We start from the raw sequence: 6000 nt of genomic DNA, 5'->3' as shown, positions 1-6000 counted from the left end.
AAAATGACCAAACATCCCCCTATTCTGACTGACATAAGTAACTGTTATTTCTTTGGCAATATGGCTAAACTCCAGTCTAGTGTTTCCTCCTCCTCAAGATATATTAAAATGCCCAATCACAGAATTACCCCTGCTTTCAATCCAGAGAAATAATCCACTTCTGTAAGCACTCACCAAATATATCTAGCACAAGCCCGAATATTACAATAAATAAGTCCATTCTAACCCTTTCTTACTGAGATACACCATGATTCCCTGTGGTATGCATTATCTTTCACTGCAACAAGTAATAAAATAAATTTGTCCAAATGTATATGTGTTCCTGGCAGTCTTCTCCTGAAGGACAGTGATAATAACATATTTAAAATCAAGTAAATGCAAAACAGTTGTTTATATCAGATGAGAAAAACATAATATTAAAACATGTTTTGCTACAAAGAAAATATTAAATAATTTTATTTCATTAAAGAGTTGATATTGGTTAGTTACTAACACATGTTTTTAGAATAAAAAATTGCTGAAATAAAGGAAGGTACCTGGAGAGCAGCACTGATGAAGTATTCATCTCAGAGCCCCATCAACAATTTGTGATGACACTTCTAAAAACTTCTGTCTTAAAGTTGATGACCTGAGTATGCCTGATCAGTTTCAACTAGTGTCCCAAACTATGTCTAGAAATCTGTAATCTTCTCACATCAAAACCTCTGTATAGGATTTTATTTAAAGAATTATTCTCTTAATTGATCAAATCTTAGTAAAAATTATTTTTAAATAACCCAATTATAAAAACTGCAAACATTTAATACTTTTAATGTCATTTCTGTCTTAGTCTATGTTTACCAGAAAATACTTTCAAGAAAAAGCATTACACAACCTTCTTAAAATGTACAGTAGCTTAACTTAAAGCAGAATGGTTTCATAGAGTCAGCTTCTTAGTCGGGAGAGGAATGTAGGGTTGACTTTTTCATCCAAAAAGGAGTGATTTAGCTTTAATTTTATGCTAGTTACAATACTCAAAGATTTAAATACTTTGGTTAAGGGATCATAACAAAAGTATTAAATACATTTTATACATAATGCTTAATATACATATACCCAATATCTTCCAAGGTAAATAACAAATGTCAATAAATACTAATTTTTCTTCCTACTTCAATTGCAGCCTCATTCAATGGAGTGAGCTACAAAAATGAATAAGATTTGACCTTGGAAGGGTTCACACAAGGCCAGACCTTTCAATACATAAATACATTTTTATATATATTAGCCGTGATTAATGTAAATGAGAAGGATTGTTAGAGCATAAAAAAATGAACAAACTCACTTTGCTTGAAAGATCTTGAATATTACTGTGAATAGGTGATAAAGATGATAAAGTAATGAGAAATAAATTCCAAAAGATTATATTTCTGTTCCGTTTGTCCTATGTAGGTTTCTTTGCCAATAAAATGCAATTAGAGTAAAAAACATTATTTTTTTGAATGTTCTCTGGCAGATTTTCTGGTTCTTATTTCTTGATACTTTAGTATGTTTCACACTAACTAATATGTTGAAAATACTATTTTCTCACTCAGTCAATTTTGTGAACTACAATAATTAGGGTGGTAAAATTTTTTTGCTGGCAAACACACTGGCAAAATACTAGAATTTCTAAATAAATCTTCTTTGAGTTCTAATGTATTGTTCTCTGTCTACAGTTGCAGGTATTAAGATATATCAATCAAGATTAATAATTTGGTTAAAATATTTGGTTAGCTTAGAGAGAAGCTAACCTATAGACAAATTATAACCTTTAATATTTATATGGTCATATGTATCTTCCCAACATGCCAAAGCTCATGTAGATTTTTTTTTCTAAATTATATTCCAAGAAGTGCTGGTGGTCTGTGTAATGTGAATATGTATTAAGTGTGTTTATTTTGAAATATTTCATTTATATTCTCATTTTCAATATTCAAGATGCACATTAACATGTTAAATGTTCTGAGAATTTCTAGGGGAAATCTGTTCTATTCAAGGTTTTCTAAATTATTTTTTGTCATGGGATTTTTATTTTCAAAAAAACATCTATTGAGTATTTTGATGGATATTGTTATTTATGTGACATAATGTGGAAAATTTTATCATAGATGTTTGGCAATACACTGAATATAACCTGTTGAATATAGGAGAAATAGTATGTTATCTAATGTTGTGTTTTGAGAGTATTGGAAAGTAGTCACATTCAAAGCTGTGGGTAAACAATTCGTGTGATCCATGATTGGTGGGAACATAAAATGTCACAAATCTATTTTATGGTCCCATCAAAATTTTAAATGCATCACATCCTCTGACTCAGCAATTTCAGTTCTAGGAAGTTAACCCATAGATCTATTGGCACATGTACAAATAACAAAAGTACAAAGTTATTTACTGTAGTATCATGTGTAAAGACTTGAGACCGGGATGCTAATGTAAATGTTCCTTGGTAGAATCTATTTGTATAAATTGTGGTAAATATGCATGTAGTAGAATGAAAAGGTTCTTGTGTTGTGATAAAAACTTTGAGATATATTAAATTAAAAAAATGAGGAACAGAAAAGTATGTATAGTATTCTGCCATTAGATTAAAATTAGAAGAGGATTTATTAATTTCTGTATGCATCAAACTATTTCTTCAAGGGTAAAGAACAAATTAAAAATACTGAGTGAGTTCATGGGACTTTGTTATTATATTCTTTCTAACTATTGAAGCATTTTAATGTGTTAAAAATAGAAAAACAATTACAATCAGTTCTGATGGGATATATGTGTTACTAAAAATCACCATGCCAGGCAAAATCATGCAATAAAAAGCCACAAAGTTTGTGAGGAAAAATAGGGTTGGGGCATTTCACTCAAGAATTTTGTCAGTAGCATATGAAAAAAATAGAAAACTAATAAAAATGATAGTACAGTTATACACACATTAAGTAGTCTAAAACTGTACATGTACTATAATAAATGTAGCACTTTACCTAGAAGTGTGATTTTGGAAGTGTAAACAGAAGGACTGTAGCTCGTGAGTCATTGTGAGGTGGTAGGAGGAGGATTATCTCTAATCTGATGGACAGTTTAATACCACATGTAGATGAGGTGTCCCATGACACATAAAGTGATCTGAGGTAGCTGATGAGGTATTCGCATATGTGTTATATATTCCCACACAGCTTAGTTCAGCAGGGTGCAAGACGTCTGTGTTCATACTTATTTGTGGTTAGATGAGTCATGTATAATCAAATGCAAAATTCTGTTACACTCAAATTGTTTCCTGATATATCGATCACATTGGAACAGAGTCTCATTTCCAAAACAAATGTTATAAAAGAACTATTAATTTGCCATTAAAACTTTTTTGTATTAAAATTATTTTATGAATAAGTTTACTTTGTTGATTTTTAAAGTGACCGAGTTAACATTAACTTTTCTACTCTTTATACTAATTACACATAACTTGTACTTTTATTCTCTATATACTTCTATACATCTTGTCATCAGCATAATGTCAATCATATCCTAAAAGTTGGAAAAAAAATTGTCATTTTAAATAATAAAGTAGTGCTAGAGTCATTACTAAAATAGTTTATCAGATCCTTTATATGTGAAAAGTTGAAGCTTGCTTTCCCATAGCAATCGCTGCTAGATTTGCCGTTAACTGCATCATATGGTAGGTAGGGGTAGAGGGACTTATGAAGAGCTAAAATGGCCTTTAAATGAAGAAACCATTAATTAAAATCCTGAGTAAATAATACGGTTTCTGCTTCTTTACAAAGCTATTTTAAAATATCATAAAGGAATACTGCAAACCGTCACTTAATGATGCCTTGCTCTCGGCTACATGGCACTATTCAAGGTAAAAAGTATTTTAAATATACCTTAGTAACAGAAAGCACAATGTAAAAAAAATGGATTAGATAGTGTAATTGCATTAAGGAAGAGATTCATTAACTCCTTAGGCTCAAAGGAATAATCAAAAAAAGCCACTTTCTGGTCAGGTATTTTTTAACATTAAAAAAAATTCTACTGTTACAGTTATTTGGAGAAGTATTTATATTTTAAACTACATAGAATAAACACAAAAATATTGACTCAGCTTCTTTTCAGTACTTTACATTTTTAGAAGTTTAGTTTTCATGGGAAAAAAAAAATTACCTGTTTATCCAATATCATTCTGGGTAATTTGGATGTACTGCAAATAGCTAAAAGAAAGTAAAAATATATAGGCATTTAACAAAAATTATTTATTATTCTATAGATTTTATTTTACATTTTTAAACTCATTTAAACAATTGCTGTGTATAGATATTATCCCTTTTAATAGTTTTTTTTCTTTTTTCTTTTTTCTTTTTTTTCATATCGACACAGTTGATATGAGCAAGTCTCCTAAACTCAGGCTCTTCACTTCTGGTCTGGACATTTATCTAAACAAAGTTATCATCAAATTAAAATTTACTTTTTAAATTTCAAACTATTTTTCATTCAAAGCTATTATTTTTATAATGAAATTAATATATTTACACCCTGACAAAAAGTAAAACAAAAAAATTGTAATCATTCACACACACTCCTTATTATCATATCTAACTACTATTTATTTTATTTGCTTCGAGACATTTGTGTTTGTATAAGTGTATTTGGAAGAAAAAGAGAAAAGGGGATAGAAAAAAGAAAGAAGAAAAAGAAGAATCATTTTGTTTTGAACACTGAAGTCTCCATGTTATTAAACTTTGAATATAGAGAGGAAAAAAAAATGGCACAGATGATAGAGGGTTTGTTCATCCCTCTTGCAACCAAATCAAAGTTGTGACAGAAACATGGAGCAAACAGCAAGAAAAGTCACCTGGGATCTAGATGAACACGCCCTACAACTAGGGATAGAAATAAGATCACCTTGCAATGGGAGGAGGTAGGACGGAGGAGGATGGATGGAGGCTGCAGCGGCAACAGCAGCCACAGATGCAGATGCCTCTTAAAGGGGCTGCAACCGCAAGCAGACTTTCTTGGTGATAGACCTGCTAGCTCTGAGCACTAGCGTTGGGTAGGTTGCATGGGGGGTACCAGGGACTTACAGGGGTTCAATAAGTTGTCGGTGTGAGGGCCAAGGTGAAGCTTGCTCTGTACAGAAGTGCCGGCGGTATCCACTGTTCCTCTGTTGCGCTCTCCCTTCTCCCATTGCGCAGACGCAGTGCCACCATAGCAGAGACGTCATCAAACTGGATAACAGAGGTCACTCTGCCCAGAGGATTCCCTGAAACCCTGCCCCCCCCACCTTGTGGCCCCACATCCAGTTGTGTCCTTGGAGAGTCAGGTGTTCCTTGCTGAGCAGTGCCAAGACTCACACTGGTGGTGGCTAGCCTTGGTTTCTGGTGTGGTTTCCTGAGGAAACTATAAGCACAGCATCTGTGGATTGCTGGCTGAATCTTAACAGGTGGCCCTGGAGGGTCCCAGGCTGGGGCTAAACTTGGCCTGCAGCTGAATCCCTCTCAGGACTGTGCCACTGGACACCTACTACATGAAGCCACATTAATAAGACCAGGAGACTCAGGAGCTTTGCTTAGTACATAGAAACAGACACAGAAAGTAGCCAAAATGGAAGACAAAGAAGCAGAAACCATATTAGAAAACAGAACAGAGATCCGGAAATAATAGAGTCAAGCAATCTAACAGACGCAGAGTACAAAACACTGGTTATAAAGATGTTCGATGAACTTAGGGGAAATATAGATGAATTCAGTGAGAACTTTGACAAGGAGATAAAAAACAACAACAACAAAAAAAGGAAATGGAAATTATAAAAGGGAACCAGTCAGAAATGAGGAACACATTATTTGAGATGAAGAGTGTCTTAGATGGAAAAATAAGAGTGGATAAAGGGGATCGAACCACCGATATAGAGGATGGGGAAGCCAAGGACATTCAATGAGAATGGCAAGAAAAAAAAAAGCCAAGTCTATAATAATAATTTAAGAAGCCTATGAGACA

This window comes from Pteropus medius, unplaced genomic scaffold (assembly GCF_902729225.1).
Source record: "Pteropus medius unplaced genomic scaffold, Ma_sr-lr_union100, whole genome shotgun sequence".
NCBI lineage: Eukaryota > Metazoa > Chordata > Mammalia > Chiroptera > Pteropodidae > Pteropus > Pteropus medius.
This window is presented reverse-complemented; position numbering follows the sequence as displayed.